This window comes from Equus caballus, chromosome 1, assembly GCF_041296265.1.
Source record: "Equus caballus isolate H_3958 breed thoroughbred chromosome 1, TB-T2T, whole genome shotgun sequence".
In the NCBI taxonomy this organism is placed as follows: Eukaryota; Metazoa; Chordata; class Mammalia; order Perissodactyla; family Equidae; genus Equus; species Equus caballus.
Genome location: NC_091684.1, coordinates 193749873 through 193767323, shown reverse-complemented (window position 1 = coordinate 193767323; position 17451 = coordinate 193749873). Strand labels below are relative to the sequence as shown.

At 43.5% G+C, this 17451-nt stretch overlaps 1 protein-coding gene across 5 annotated transcripts in view; it reads right to left on the bottom strand.

Annotated features, from left to right (window-relative positions):
* PRPF39 (pre-mRNA processing factor 39) overlaps nucleotides 1-5416 on the bottom strand; it is a 37179-nt gene extending 31763 nt beyond the window's left edge. For 2 of the 5 annotated variants that reach the window (XM_023624576.2, XM_005603455.4), the window contains exon 1: nucleotides 5239-5391. The gene's annotated coding sequence lies outside the window, so the exon portion shown is untranslated. Of the gene's footprint in view, nucleotides 1-5238 lie in introns of all 5 variants that reach the window. The other 3 variants (XM_023624570.2, XM_023624593.2, XM_070274948.1) reach the window with 3 other exon arrangements.
* Nucleotides 5417-17451: the final 12035 nt, after the last annotated feature.

The window sequence follows — 17451 nt, the reverse complement described above, 5'->3', positions numbered from 1 at the left end:
ATAGGCCTCCTGCTTCTTCCCTTGCTCCACCCCACCCCCACTTCCCTGTCCCCAGTCTCCTCTCAACACAGCAGATAGTATTCTTTCTAAAACCACGTAATTCCACTGCTCCATCTCAGAAAGTAAAAGTCAATGTCCTTCCAATGGCCCACTGCCCCCTCCCACCATTTACCTCTTTGACTTCATCTACTACTCTTACCCTCTCACTCAGCTCCAGCCACAATGACATCTTGCTGTCTCTCAAACAGACCACTCTCCAGCCTTACAGCCTTTGCACTGGCTGTTCCCTCAACCCAGTGACCACCTCCCAGATACCCATATGGCTACCTTCCTCACCTCCTCATTTGCCGAAATGTCATCTTCTCAATAACACCTACCTGGCCATCCTATATAAAACTGTTACTTGCACCCCCAGCATATGTGATCGCCTTTAGCTTTTCTACTTTTTTTCCCTTTATCCATAGAATTTATTATATTCTACCATAGTAACTTATGCTGTAACATTAAGAATTAACCAGGGGCCAGCCTGGTGGCGCAGCAGTTACATGCGCATGTTCTGCTTCAGCAGCCCAGGGTTCACAGGTTCGGATCCCGGGTGTGGACATGGCACCGCTTGGCACACCATGCTGTGGTAGGCGTCCCACATATAAAGTAGAGGAAGATGGGCATGGATGTCAGCTCAGGGCCAGGCTTCCTCAGCAAAAAGAGGAGGACTGGCAGCAGTTAGCTCAGGGCTAATCTTCCTCAAAAAAAAAAATTAACCAGACCTTTTTTATTCACACTATTGCTATAGTTTAAGTAATTATCATCTCTCCACCAGATCAGTATTTTTCAAACTGCAGACTGCTTCAGACCAGCTTCTTCTCCTTTATGCAAATAAAAAATAGAACAGAAAAAATTTTTATCAGAGTGCTTTGCATAGTAAAGGAATATTGTTTCATGACATTCTGATGCAATTATACACACACATGCAATTCGACTTTTGTATACTGAGTTGCCTGGCACACAGAAAACACACAGTAATTCTGAAAGTATGAATGAATGAAAGCATGTCATCATGTACTGCTATGACTTCAATTACTAGATATTACTGATAATAGTAAGAGATGCTATTTATTGAACAAGTATTTTGGTAAATGCCACTTTCTCATTTTTACGGATGGGGAAAACAAAATTTATTAAGATTAAATAATTTGTGCAAGGTTACACACATAGTAAGGAACAGAACCAGGATTCACACCCATCCTAATGCCAAAATTCTGACCTATTCTCTAACTTCTACAGCCCAGAAATTCTATTTCTGTTGAGATGTTTTGTTTTGTTTTTTTTCAACTCAGTTCCTTTCAGCTTCAGGGCCTTAGAGTATGTAGTTTCTACCTGGAATCCTCTCTCATCCCTGTTCCCCACCCTAAGAATCCCACTGATAGTCTTCAACCTTACCAAAGCCTACTCATTCTTCTGGGCAAAGTGTAAACATCACTTCCTGAAAAGTATTCCCATACACCCCAGATTAGTTAGGTTCCCTCAACGATGCTTCCACCTCCTTCTGTCTTTTTCTCTCACATCACATTTGTGATACTTGTTCAATGTCTATCTTCCTCACTAGATTACAAGTTTCTTGAGGGTAAAGACCACATCTACCAATACACAGCGACACAGTACACCTGGAGGCCTAGTACACACTCAATTTATTGAATAATAAATAAAGAGCATCAGAGTCCCAAGTCACCCCAGACTGAAACCTAGTACAGTACTTTCATAACCAAAGGGGAGTGGTATAACAAAGTGCTTGTGCTTTGAGCTTTAAAGCCTGGCAGAACCAAATGAAAGATTGGCCCAGTTACTCATTAGGGAACTCTGAGCAAGTTAGTTAACCTCTCTAAGCCTCATCCGCAAAGTCATCACAAATACCTTGCTACAAAGATTAACTATCAGGGCGAGCCCGGTAGCTGAGTGGTTAAGTTTGAATGCTCCACTTCAGCAGCCCAGGGCTTCACTGGTTCGGATCCTGGGTGCAGACATGGCACTGCTCATCAAGCCATGCTGAGCTGGTGTCCCACACGCCACAACTAGAAGGACCCACAACTAAAAATATACAACTATGTACCAGGGGGCTTTGGGGAGAAGAAGGAAAAATAAAAAATAAAAAAAAAAAGATTAACCATCTTCTTCTACTCATCACAGTGCTAACGTTAAAATTTAAGTAATTATTATCTCCCTTCTTAAACAATGTTTTCAAACTTCAGCTTGCTTCAAATCAGCTTCTTGATTTTTTTAAAATGGAAAAATACACAAGAGAAAAAAATATATCAGAGTGCACGCACACATTAAGGGCATGTTGTTGAAATACACACAGAATTCAACTATTGTTTACTGGGTGCTATGTCACACGTACATCCTATTATGGGCTCCTATTATTTCAAGAAATTTGAAAAACATTGCTACACTATTGATTCAGTAAGAATAGGGGCCTTCTTGGTTTTGTTCACTGCTGTGTCCCTAGAACCTAAAACAGTGCCTGGTATATAACAGCACAATAAATATCTGTCAAAAAAGTGAGTGATCCACCTGGTCCCAACTCAACTTTTCACATGTGTTAATCCTAGAGTCCTCCCCCTCATGCCATCTCCAGAGCCCTTTACATTCTTCGTCCCTCAGCCTTGGCCCGCACTATTCTCTCAGACTAACAAACTGTCTTCCTTTGCTCAACTCACTAAACCAATCGATGCCTTTTTACTACGTTGCACTTTCTTACAAAATTATATATGAGAGGCATAAAGTCCACAAGTATAAAAGGAGGCATGATAAATTATAAAAGGAATATACAGTATATGAAAAAATACAGTTCTATATGATACATTTAACTTCTAGTTCAGTTATGACATACATTAAACATGTGACTAACAATTCAGCATGTCATCTTAAAATTTAAAAGACTGGGGCAGCCCCATGGCCCAGTGGTCATGTTGGTGCACTCTGCTTCCGTGGCCCAGGGTTTGCCAGTTTGGATCCTGGGCACGGACCCAGCACCACTAGTGCATCAACCCATGCTGTGGCAGCATTCCACAGAGAGGAGCCAGAACGACCTACAACTAGGACATACGACTATGTACTGAGGCTTTGGGGAGGAAGGAAAAAAAGAGAGGAAGATGGGCAACAGATGTTAGCACAAGGCCAGTCTTCGTCACCAAGAAAAAAAAATTTAAAAGAGCTTTTGAAGGATGACTTACATAACCCATAATTAAAAATAGGAAGTTTGATCTAATACCTTCTTCTTTTTTCTTTTTTAAAGATTTTATTTTTTTCTTTTTTTCTCCCCAAAGCCCCCCAGTACCTAGTTGTATATTCTTCTTTGTGGGTCCTTCTAGTTGTGGCTTGTGGGACGCTGCCTCAGCGTGGTTTGATGAGCAGTGTCATGTCCGCGCCCAGGATTCAAACCAATGAAACACTGGGCCGCCTGCAGCTGAGCGCGCGAACTTAACCACTCGGCCACGGGGCCAGGCCCTAATACCTTCTTTTTTAACTCTCTATAGGGATTTATGCCTAAGGAGGTACTCCAAATCATACCATTGATTATTCTTTTCATAAGCAGAGCAATGCATAAAAATCTGAGGTCATCACTAAGGACTGAAAGTCAGGAGTTGAGCATTGCAAATCAACTAACTAGCTTTGAAACCTACAACTCACTCTGCACCTCATCCACACATAAGCCAATTTGAAGACTGAAGCTGTTAAGAAAAGACACTATCACAACCACTGGTTTTCGCACAGAGGCTAAGCAGAATGTTCATAGACTGACCTTTTTTTAAGTTCCCACATATTAAACACACATTATGTTCCAGAAACTGGACTTCATATATACATATATTTACATAAATGTCTGCATCATCTTCAGATCTTTGGGGAAAAAAAAAAAATCACCATTTGGCTGGAACTACTACTTTCTTCCTCCTTTGGCTATTTAAAAAAAAAAAAACGTAAAAATTTTACGCAGAATTATCTAACATATACAGAAGGTTCTGTCCTTTCTCTTGAAACACACACACACTTTTCATCATTTGGTTTATAAAATTCTGTCTCTTATTCGACTATAGGTAAGCAAGTAAAAATATTACCAAATAGTCTGACACTAAAAAAAAAAAAAAAAATTCTGTTTCTCAATTTTCACTTCAAATATCTCATGCCGGCGACTAACTAGCCATCTTTGGTCAACCCCTAACTATCCAGGGTGCACAGTCTAAGAACCAGTCTTCAGCAGAACTCTCCTTGTTCACGTTGTCCCTACCAGAGGCTGAGGAGTGGAAAGTTCCAACTTTCGCAACCCTAGAATGAGGTTATGAACGGGGGGAGGAGGGTGCACCTGACTGTAGCTGCCTGTTTCTTTCAACCCACTTCAGCGCCCAGAGAGCCCAAGACACTGAAGTGCCAACAGGAGCTTCCCGCTTCCCCGTGTGAAACTCGCCTTCTCCAGCTTCAACCTTTCCAGCTGTAGAAAAGTTCACAGCATTTCTGAACACATGGGATCAGCTGCCAAACAGCCCAAACTAAAAAGTGACCTTTGAGTCGGCATAAAATCCTACGGTATTATCACAGCATCATCAGTCATATCCTAAGAGCAGTCCTACTTTATTAACTTCAAGTATTATTCCTTAAAGCTGTGGTTTTAGAGCGAGAATAAAACCACAGTCAGTCTTGGGCGACAAAAGGTAAGCATTATTCTTAAACAGATTCCTTTAAAAGATCCTACTGGGATCTTTAAGGTCTGGCTTTTCCGCTTCTACCGATCCTGGGGCTGGTCTTCGGGGGGCTGCGACTCGGGGTCCCCAGAGGCCGGCTCATGTCGTGGGAACGCGCCTGCAAGCTTTCTTAAGAGCGTTCGCGCGACCCCCTGGGACCCGACGGCCCCTCCGAGCGCGCTCGCCGGCGTCCCGGCCACCCCGCGTCCCGGCTCTCGGGGCGGCGAGGGCTCCACACGCACCCCGACCGCTCCTCCGCCAAGGTAGAGGGAGGCCCACGCTCCCCGCCGCAGGCGCGCGTCCGAGAAACGTGGGTCTGAGAAAAGAAACGTCGCCCGGCTCCTCCCAACAGGTGGGTCGGGGACAGGAGGACAGCTGGGCGCCGCGGCCGGGCCAGGCCTCGAGCGGCCGGCCAGGGAGGGAGGCCGCGGCCCGGACCGCAGCCCCTGCCCGCCCGCCGACCACCCCCCGCCCACTCCCAGGCGCCCGCCCCGCCGCTGACCTGTCGACGGATGCCACGCACGGCCATGAGCCGCCGAACGGGCCACCACCGAGCCGAAGATGGCACTGCCACCGCCGCCGTCCCCACAGCCACCACGGCAGCCGCCGCCAGCCCCACGGCCGCCTCGTCGAGAGAGCGGCGCGCATGCGCTGCGGCCCCCGGAGGCGCAGGGTCACGTGGTCGCGCAGCGCGCAGCCTCGCCCTCCGCGGGCTCCCGGCCCCGCCCCTCCCGCCCGCGTCCCCGGGGACGGGGCTTTCCCCGCTCCTCAAGGACCGGCCGGGAGAGGATGCGCGCGCCTTTCCCGCCCTGCCTGGACCACCCACGGCGCCCCCTCACCTCAGGAAAAATAAGTTCTGCTATTCTTTGGGGGCACATCTAAAATTTCCCCCCCAATTGCCCAGGCTCTACCCCTCTACCTATAATGGACAGAAATCCAGCCTTAAACCCCCAGATCTCAAGGTGGTGTGGACCCTGGGTCCCCCCAGGTTTCCCAAAGAGGAAACAATGATGGAGTTAGGGGCTTGAGGAACTGATTATTAAAGGGGAACGTAAAAAATTTATCCTTCGGGCAAATGGAGCCGCCTCGTGCTGACAATCTCAGCAGTCCTCTTCAGTTTACTCCCATCCTCATTTTAAAAGAAAAAAAAAATCAGATCTGTCCTCTCCTGTTTCTGTTGCAAGGTTCCTGAGTTCTCCCACCGCTTACCAGGCAATCTCTTGTTCAAGATTCAGTGGTGTCACAACTCGGGGGCAATTTCTCCTTGGGAATCTGTCTGCTTCCAGAAATATTTCTCTGCTAGATGATTTTTCCTGTCCACACCCCTGTTAATCCTAAATCCGTTCAACGGCACCTTTGCTTCCAAACATCAGAGTCAATCTTCTCACCGTCCGCCTTTTGTTTCATCAAACTGCATCTAGCAGCGGCTCTCCCCGTCCGTGGCCGCCTCTACTCGTCGAGCTAACTTTTTCGTCTTCTCTGGCAGTGCAGCTATACTTTTTACCAGTTTAACCGGCAACTTGTAGATGTTCACTGCAGGAAGGAACAGTTAAGGGAGTGATAGATGGGGAAGGCAGGCGGAGTTTGCCACAGGCACTGGCATTCAGAAGGCCACCGCCTCCGCTCCTTTTCTGCTTCTTTCAGTCTTTCCTGGAGTGATCTGAAACTCTTCATCAGTAGACAAGATGAGCTTTGAGATCCCATCCCTCACAGTCATTTTGCAAAGATCCATCTGCTTCTTCAACTTCATTCAACACACATTTATGGATCCCTTTGTCTAGTTTTCTACATCTTACCCTTCAAGCCACTGCTGCTACTCTCACTCTCCTGCTTAAAAGCCTCCACTGGTTTTCCCCATGCTTATAAGAAAAACCAAAACGTTTTAGCATTGAAGACACAGACCTTCGGAGTCGCACCAGGCTTCTTACTGGTTTCTACCTTACCATAACTCCAGAAAACTCCCTGTCTTCTTTTATGTCTTTTCTTCTTTTTTCTTTTTTTTTGAGGAAGATTAGCCCTGAGCTAACTACTGCCAGTCCTCCTGGGTTTTTTTTTTTTTTGCTGAGGAAGCCTGGCCCTGAGCTAACATCCATGCCCATCTTCCTCTACTTTTTTTATATGTGGGACGCCTACCACAGCATAGCATACCAAGCGGTGCCATGTCGGCACCGGGATCCGAACCGGCGAACCCGGGGCCACCAAGGAGTGGAACATGCAAACTTAACCACTTCGCCACCATGCCGGCCCCTCTTTTATGTCTTTTATGTGTCACTTTTCCGCGTGCCCTCCCTCTGCCTGGAATTCTCTCCCCACTGGTGAAAACATCAATTATTTTTTAAATTGATTTAGCCTTCTTTGACTTTAAAAAGAAGTTCATATCACAATTAAAAGCATTGGGAAGAAAAAAGATATTACACTAAATATTGTAGTTTAGGGAATGGTGAGTTCTAAAATACAGTATTTAAAGTCAGGTGATCTCAGAAACAGAACAAAGAGATCAGACAGATGAGGAAAAGTGTTATTTATTAATGTAATGGATTTCTTCCACTTGCCTCTCCAGATCCAGATCAACTGTCCACTCTTCTCCACCTGCTCCGTTCTCTGGAGATTGACCCTATGGAGTCTATCAATGGGTTCCCTTGCTTCCTGTTTGCTGGTTGGGTCTGGGCAACAAAAGGTCCTGGCAGAACTGCAGAGGGGAGTGAGGGCAGTGTTTGTTCCCCAGCTCTCTCCACGTGAGGATCTCAGCTCTGAGCAAGGTGGCCCTGTCCTTATGACTGTCTTCTTCCAGGTTCCAGGTTTCCCTAAACTCTGCCGTTGTAAACAGTCCCTTGCTGACCACTGCTCAGTTTGCCCTGATGTTGATATGCCATCCAGGATCTGGGATTCTAACTGACAAAAGAGCCAAACACTTCTTATGATACCCAGTGTTCGTCACAACGTCTTTCTGGGCCACTTGGTACAAGGTCCTTGTTTATTCTCTTCAAAATGCAACATGCCATGAAAAAGTGCAGAAAACACCATATCGCTCATTTAATTTACAGAATATATTTGCTCTAGAGAATGGAATTTGTCCATTTATGTTATAAATAAATGAAACACTAAAGGTTCCTCTCGACTGTGACCTGATCTTTAAGATTTAGTTCAAATGGTATCTCCTAAATTCAGCATTCCTGAGGGTTGTTTATCTGGATCCTACATTACTCCTATTTTTGAATAATTTATTATTATTAATTTGTGTAAGGTTTTCTCTGCTGTAGGAATGTCAAGATGAAAGAAAGAGATTTGCACTTTAATCTCTAATCTGTTTTTCCCCCATTTCCCTGTTCTAAGCCTTCATGTTGTCCTGTCACAGAACTATTAAACTGTATCTATAGTTGCCCTTGGATTGAGTGAGTCTCAAAGTTTCTGCTAGGAGAAGGAAAGGATTATTTGGGGCTGTAGGGGAGGAATACAATTCCTCTACCCTCTAGGTCCTTCTGGCTGGTCTAAGAATTAAATTGGGGGCCAGCCCCATGGCCAAGTGGTTAAGTTCATGCGCGCGCTGTGCTTTGGCAGCCCAGGGTTTCACCAGTTCGAATCCCAGGTGTGGACATGGCACTGCTCATCAAGCCATGCTGAGGTGGCGTCCCATTGCCACAACTAGAAGGACCCACAACTAAAAATTTACAACTATGTACCAGGGGGCTTTGGGGAGAAAAAGAAAAAAATAAAATCTTTAAAAAAAGAAAAAAGAATTAAGTTGACATGAGACAGAATAACAGGAAAAAATCAAACAGAATTTGATAACATGTATACTTGGAAGAAAGCCAGGAAAACTGAGTAACTCACCAAAATGACCAGAGCCACCACCTTAAATACCACCTTCAGCAAAAGGCAAAGGAGGATGTTGGGGGTAGTGGTTTGGGAATTCAAATGGGAGGAAGGCAATTCATATGGAGATGGAAAAGCAAATGTTTGGTAAACAGGTGTTTGCTGGGCCATCTGTAGACAATGGGACCCAAGAGACCAAAACTTGGATAAAAATGGGCTTAGCAAGGACCCTCCCAGTCTACCTATACCCAGAGTTATCTATGGTGATGGCCTGTCCCCCAGGACAGGCCTTCTATCCTGAATTCTTTCAGGCAGTTAGAGGGAAGGTCAAATTTTCTTTCAGAGTTATTTTGTACTTAAAAATAATCAAGCCAGGGGCTGGCCCAGTGGCATAGTGGTTAAGTTTGCATGCCCTGCTTCAGTGGCCTGGGGTCACTGATTCGGATCCCAGACACAGACCTGGCCCCACTCATCAAGCCACACATAGAATGGCATCCCACATAGAATGGAGGAAGATTGGCACAGTTGTTAACCCTGTGACAATCTTCCTCAAGCAAAAAGAGGAGGATTGGCAACAGGGGTTAGCCCAGGGCCAATCTTCCTCACAAAAAAAACTCCAAAAAACAAAAATTGATCTAGTCAGAGCCAGCCTAGTGGCATAGCGGTTAAGTTCGCACACTCCACTTTAGTGGCCTGGGGTTCACAGGTTTGGATCCCGGGTTCAGACCCACAGACCACTCATCAAGTCATGCTGAGGCAGCATCTCACATGAAAAAAATAGGAGATTGGCACAGATGTTAGCGACAATCTTCCTCAAGCAAAAAGAGGAGGATTGGCAATGAATGTTAGCTCAGGGCCAATTGTCCTCACCAAAAATCATCATCATCATCATCATCGTCATTATCAAGCCAAAGAGACACATTTTGAGGTAGCCACTCTTGATCCCCCATAGGGCTAAAGAGCTGAGCTTGAGGCACAGCTACTTCTCCCCATGGCCTACTCATGTTGTACGAGGGTATTCAGGTTCTCCTCTGGCCACTGCAGGAACAAACAGGGTGTTGAGACCGTAAAGGGGGTGAGGATGAAGGGGTTTACCTGAGCAGAGATTTCATGACCAAGGGCAAATGGCCAGGGCATGGATTCTGGCAATGGGCACCTAAATTCAAGCCTAAAAGGCTAGAGGGATCAGTGGCCCAATCAGTGGAGCAGTGCAATCCATATACACTGAAGCTGTGGCCAACAAGTGTCTGTAGAACGGAGGACTTTTTTTCTTCCCTACATCAATGACGCAGTGATAGCCCTCATACGTTCAGACACGTTAGGAGAGAAGATAAGAGGCTAAATCTGAAAAATTAAGCATAATGTAAGTGATCCAAAGATTGAATGATCCACAATTTAACAGTACCAGAAATGAAAGAGGGAGTTAACACTACAGATCCATATTTGGGCCAAGCAATCTCACCATTGTTCAGCTTTTTGTTGTTAGGGCATATTTTGTTGTTAGGGTATATATATTAAAAAATCATTTAACATAAGTGATTTATCTTTAATTGGAAATGCAACACATACGTGTGATGAAACCTGTAGTGGCCATGAAAATGCACCTCTCAGATCTGCTAACACAGGAAGCATAACTGATGGATGGCTCCGGCTGCTGGGCTCTGAAATCCAGCACCACATTGGTACCATTGCCCTTCCTCCTACAGGCTGCTCCCAGCCAATGACAAAACATGGCAGGGAAGCTCAGTCAGGCTCATTCCTGGGAGATGTGGGCCTCCTTTGATGGACAGCTTTGGCTTGACGACTCCCATTTCCAATCAGTCTTGCCTGAAACTTCTTTTCTTCCCTCTTTCCTACACTGGGGTCGGACCTCCATCACTGTCTGAAGACTCTCTCAGCTTTCTCTCACTCCCTATTTTCCCTCACAGGAATTTTCCTCCACCAATTTCTTGCCATTATGGCATTTGCTTTTTGGAGGACCGAGAGTAACACAGAATCTAACCAACACCAATATGACCTTCAATGCAGCGTGTTTTCTCCCAGTTGTTTCCATTATCTTCCAAATGTCAGTGACTTAGGCAGTGGACATTTTTTATTTGTTTTAGCATAGAAACCTTTTCCCTTGTTTGGGGCATCTCTTCCTTCTGAAGTAGGGAGTCCATATCCCACTGTAGAAGCTGAAACTACCAGACACTTGCTTTCCTAGACACCTGCTATAGTGCACACCTGTGTGCACACACACACACACATACACACACACATACACGCAGAAATAAATATGGCATATGTCTGAGCTCTTTCTGAGAAGCCTAACTATCTGATACTGGAATCAGAAACTCACTCATGAAGACATGGGTAAAACTTCGATTCTTCTGGTAATGGTGTATGCAGAAGCTGCAGCTACATCCATTCTCCAGAGGCATCAGTGGCTGAAGTTTAGGGCCATCGTGCAATATGGAGCATGTGGTACCAGTCGTGGTGGCTGTGGCTGCTCTCCTCTGTAATGGTGGCAGGGATATCCTACCGAGATTGGCTCCACGGTGCAATTTGGACATTCTTACTGGCCAGCTAGCCCCCTACACTCATGAAACTCTGTATAATACCAGACCCTTTTATAAACCCCTCCTGTTTAAATTAGCTATATATGTGCAAGTGATTAAGAATCATGATTGATACAGAAATGAGTACCAAGAACCAAATTTCAGAAAACAGGCCCTCAGGAAAATAGAAGGAAGTTGGATTGGTCCTAACTAGGGTGGAGGGCAGTAAAAATCCAGCTAGTACCAAGAGACGTCCTTTTGCTGCTCATGGAACCCACTGCATACAGTATACATGTGGTATATAATGAAACTGTAGGCATCTAGGATGACACGCCCACGGAAGGCAAAGCTTTGGGCAAAAGTGTGGGGCGGAGTGGTTATTTATACTAACATTGGGCAGCTTAAAGAAATGACAAGGTCAGATTCCTAAATTCTGAGCTTAAAGCAGGGACCAAAAATTAGGGACTTTCTCTGACGGTACTGACAGACTCTCTTATTCTTTGCAGCCATGGAGCTAGAAGAGCCAAACAAGTCAAAGTGTGGGCTCAAAGGTTGCCAAATTACAATGTCAATTGAATTCATAGTCTTATCAGAACACTTCTGTGAAGATTAGGACATGGTTCAGGAAAGAGCAGGACCAGAGAAATGGAGTGGGCACGTGGTAGAGTTCAAATAAACTCTGACTGAGCCTCACTCGCCAAACAAAAGGAGCCTCTCCTCACTGGTCTTAAAAGACAGTTTCTGCCCTTTTGGGAAATCTGGAGACCTCACTAAACCTGTGGAGACCTCACCTTGCATGGGAGGCCAGTTTTCCTCATTCCCCCTTCCCAACACTCATTTTTTCTAAACTTATAACAGAAGTAGACCAAGCATATTCTGAGGGCCAATTATAACGTCAAACTTGCATAGCAAGACTTATATAGCAAAACAGTGGAAACTGTACAAATTTATGTTGACAAAAATATGGAGAAGTGTGGTGCTGGATTTCAGAGCCCAGCAGCCGGAGCCATCCATCAGTTACGCTTCCTGTGTTAGCAGATCTGAGAGGCACATTTTCATGGCCACTACAGGTTTCATCAAACATATGTGCTGCATCTCCAATTAAAGATAAATCATGAGAAATTTCATTCTGAGTGCTAGACTGAGGAGGAAATAACTTTAGATTAAACATATATGTGCAATATACATTATATATATTTATATTACACGTTATATGTTAATATATACTATATAAATATATAGTATATAAATATATATACTATATATTTATATACTTATATGCCTAAATATATAATATGTAACATCTTATATATTTATATATGTATACATCAATTCAATGTGCTACCTTAAACAGCCAGGGATGGTTCTAATGGTTTGTTTAGTAGGAACGTTGGTGTGAACTGCTCATGAACAACCTTCCACTCACCTGTACCTGTGTGTCCTGAGAATGCCAGGTACATTCCCTTCACCAAGAATTTAAGAAATAGGCAGGTGAAGGGAGAGTCAGCATCTTTGAAAAGTACTATGTGGTTGTTCTCTTTGCTGGGGATGCTACAGAAGAGTCTTCAGTTGATAGAGGTGCCGTGATTTCAGCAGTGATGCAAAGATTCCTGGATGGCAGAGAAGAGACATCATGAGGCATGATGAGGATAATAGGGAGCAGGGCCTTGTGGTAACTGAACGGTCTGACCAGCAGGGACATTTAGCAATAGGTAATTGATTATGGGACCAAAATAGAAGGGTAAAATACTAAAGTTTTGGTGGTTTTGTATTTAAAAAAAATGCTCTAGACTAGTGAAGGGAATCACAATATCTCACATAGTACCCAGGACCCCTTGAAATAAGAAGATGGCAAGCATCCTTAAAGGATTCTACAGTGGGGCCATCCCAGTGGCGCAGCAGTTAAGTTTGCGCACTCTGCTTCAGTGGCCTGGGGTTCACCGGGTTGGATCACAGGTGCGGACCTAGCACTGCACATCAAGCCATGCTGTGGCAGGTGCCCCATATATAAAGTAGAAGATGGGCACAGACGTTAGCTCAGGGCCAATCTTCCTCAGCAAAAGAAGAGGAGGATTGGCAGCAGATGTTAGCTCAGGGCTAATTTTCCTCAGGGAAAAAAAAAGAAGGATTCTACAGTAATACCACTATGAAAATTCCTCTTATTCCCCCACAGGGCCCTGTGGCTACTTACCAAAGTAACTTCATATTGAGGAAAATGTGCTGACTTTTCAGAATTTATTGGACACTGCTTCTGAACTAACACCAATTCCTGGGGGCACAGAATGCCATGGTGGTTCATCAGACAGAGTGGAGGCCTGCTGAATATGGCAGATACTGTAGGTTGGCTCACTCATATGCATTTCCACTGACTTCTCTGTTATCTTCCTCTACTATTGAGACTAGGAAATGACATACTCAATTTCCCAGCCTTCCTTGAATCTAAGGGTGGCCAGTAAGATGTAGGTAGAAGTACAAAGAAAGGCTTTCTCTTCTAAAAAAGAAGCAAAGCCTCACCTGTGTTACCAACTTCATTAACTTTGGACTCCTTTATCCTGCAGATCAAATTGTGCCATCAATTCAGTCACTCTGGCCATCAGAATACCATTCAGCTTCATTCTTAGACATTTATAATCTAGAGTCTGGCTCTGAGCCCTGGACAGTAGATTGCTCCCCTCCTTCCTATTGAAACTTGACGTACCCTCGCAATCTTTTCCAAAATGTTGCACAGGCAGACTCCATCAACCCATTAGGCTGGAACATTTGATGAAATCCACTTGCCACAGGTGGGCTTTGGATCAGTGCTTCCAAACTGATCTGCTTGCCCACACTCTTTCGCCCCGCTCCATCCAACCATCCCTCTGCTTTTTTTTTAGTGCCATGGAGTGGATTCCTGACTCCTAGGGACACTGTGTACAGCAGAGCGGAACCCTGCCTGTTTTTTTGCACCATCTTCTCCCGTTCTGGCACTCTATCAGACAATGCTTTGCTGCTATTCATAGGGTTTTCATGGCCAATTATTTGGAAGTGGGTGGCCAGGTCTTTCTTCCTAGTCTGTCTTAGTCTGGAAGCTCTGCTGACACCTGTCCATCATGGGTGACCCTGCTGGTATTTGAAATCCCTGGGGCCTAACTTTCAGCAACACTCTGCCTCCACAGTATGACAACCGACAGATGGGTGGTGTGGGTCCCTGACCTGGACAGGAGCCTGGGCCTGCACAGTGAGAAGGCAAAATCTTAACCACTAGACCACCAGGGCTGGCTATCCTTCTGCTACTGGTTAATTTTTTTAAATACACCAGTTCCAACCTTGAAAACATTGCTTCCTGTCTCCAGAATAAATTTCAAACTTGTAATCATTTACCAATAATTCAAGTACTATTTTATTTAGCACCCAGGATAGGCTAAGGTACTACTCCAGGCATAGTAGTAAAAAAAAAGTCATCTAAGACTGGTCGTAATCTAGTACCACCAAATCATTGTCTTCGTTTTACATGTCGTCTCACACATTCCATGCTCCAGTACTTAAGAAAAAAGTCTACTTTGCTAAATCTGCAATTTACTTTAATGCCTTTAAGTCTCTGCTTATCCCACTGTTCTGTGCAGAGTTTTAAGTGTGAATTAAGAGTTTAGGTTCTCTTTTACAATACACATGATGAGACTATAAACCATTAACGATAATATAGTATTTAATTGATTTTGCTTTCACTTGACATATTCAACCCCCTAACTAGCAGCGAAATCAGTAGGCTTAGCTTATCCCAGCACTAAAGATTTCTATAAGGTTTCTGCCCATCTTTCCTCATCTTCATTTGCTCCCGGGAATAAATTACCTTTGTACAGAATTCGAGGTTTACAAATGTTTTCCTATATGTAACCCCATTTTGGTTTTGAACCTCACAACTCCAGAATACATATAAGGTTTGGCAAGTATGGCTTGCTGGGATTTTTTTTTGCTGAGGAAGACTGGCCTGAGCTAACGTCCGTGCCCGTCTTCCTCTACTTTACATGTGGGATGCCTGGCACAGCATGGTTTGACGAGCAGTGCCATGTCTGCACCTGGGATCCAAACCGGTGGACCCCAGGCTGCCAAAGCAGAACATGTGCACTTAACCACTCGTCACCGGGCCAGCCCCAGCAAGTATAACATATAATAAATATAACAAATATATTAAATTATTTAATAAATACATTAATTAAATATAATAAATATAATAAAACTCAGGAGCTAGCCCTGTGGCCGAGTGGTTAAGTTTGCACAGCCTGCTTCAGTGGCCTGGGGTTTGACAGTTCGGATTCTGGGCGCAGACCTACACACGGCTCATCAAGCCACCCTGTGGCAGCATCTCACAGAGAAGAACTAGTATCACTTACAACTAGGATATACAAGTATGCACTGGGGCTTTGGGGAGGAAAAAAAACAATAGAGGAGGAAGATTAGCAACAGATGTTAGCTCAGGGCCAATGTCCCTCACCAAAAAATAATAAATAAAAATAATAAAACTCAGTTCCAAATCCATGCTTTCTGAATCAGTCTTAGGATCCTTACCTTTGTAATATCTTGCTTCCCTCCCTCGTCTCCCTTCTCTTCACATCACTGTCTACCTCCCTTAGCACTTTCTGAAATTCACTACTCTCTCTTTGCCATTTTTTTATATTACCTTCATTTATTGTAATTTAAATTTTATTACGTAAGCAATATATGTTGCTCATTTTTGAAAAAACAGAAATTACAGAGCAGTACACTGAAAAAAATTAAAATGACTTCTTTACCCATGGTTTACCACCATAAACATGTTGGTGTATGTAATCCCAGTTCTATTTTCTGTGTGCATATATATTTGATAGAGATAATGTACTTATTTTGTAGTCAGGCTTTTTTTCCTTTAACACATTATGAACATTGTCCTGTGATTAAAGTATTTAAAAACATTTTTAATGATTATACGATGCGGGTTTCATTGGGTAAATATGCCACATGAAATTTTTCTTCTCTTGTTTTATAGTTGCAGTGCTGGCAGGGTTAGACTTTTATAATTATCACTGCTTGTAAAAAAACATTCCTTTATTCCAATTTCTTCAGGCCTTCAGCTTTTCTTTAATTCTCTCAGTCAGTGATCAGTCTCCCATCCTTTGTTGACTTCTGGGTTGATAACAGTTTTTGCTAACAGAGAGCTAGACTTCTGAGTGGTCAATATCAAGAAGTTACTAAAATAGAGAAAACCTTTAAGGCTTGGGACTTGTACATTATGGCTATTTTCTTTATAATCAAAGACAGCACGCAGATTATGTGAAGTCTCCACCTTCGTGATAGTGATTATATTCGCTGTACTTTGTTCATTGCAAAATTCAAACTATATCTATTCAAAATAAGGGATAATAAAGCTTATACCTAAAGTAATGGTCTTCTTTTGCCTTTGAAATTTAAAGTTTACCTTCCATATATCCAACAATCAATGAATGCAAACTTAGTAGGCACAGTTGCAACGACAGAAGGGCAGTCATCAAAAGTAAAATAAAACTTGGAATCTCTAACTATTGTTTCAGTGATGCATGTCATAAAGGGTTGGGGCAAAATTGAAGGAGGATTTCAGATTTATAGCTGAGGTCAAACAGGTCTAAACCAGGTGTTGGTAAACTATGCCACAGGCCTACTTCTGTCTGGCCTGAGTAAGAATGTTGTTTACACTTTTAAAGGGTTTTAAAGAAACAAAAACAAAAAATATGCCACAATCTCTCTGACTTACAAAGCCAAAAATATTTACTTTCTGGTCCTTTACAGAAAACGTTTGCCAACTTCAGACCTAAACTATAGGAACATAATAAAATACACTTAGAAGAGAAGATAAAGTATTTCACAAGTATGTATGTAACTATAAAACAGTGCCTATAAAAAGTAACCAAGTCTTTACTCTTCGTTCAGCTTAGCTTCAAATGGCAGTAAAACCCATTTTTTTTTCCTCAGAAGACATGGATTAATACAAAGAATCACAATTTAAAAATCAGCCAAATACATTAGAAAACTGGTCAGTGACACGAGAAGTGAAAAAAAAGAAGATAGTTCACAATTGTAATAAAGTGATCTTAGAGGAAACTATAACATGGGAATAAGATGAGACCTTTAAAAGTCATCTAGCTGAGCCCTCACACTTTAGAGATGAGAAAACTGATGCCTGGTCCTGGCGAGGGACTTGCCCATTTCCTGCAAAGCGGGAACTAGCACCCAAGTCCACTGTGAGGTCAGCAGAGACAGGTCAACATTGTATCAAGTGCATCAAGTGAAAGTGATCGGTCAACATTACAAAATATATATTTTTTGTTTTAACATCTATGGAAGTTGGAAAAATAGGACACCTCTCACACATC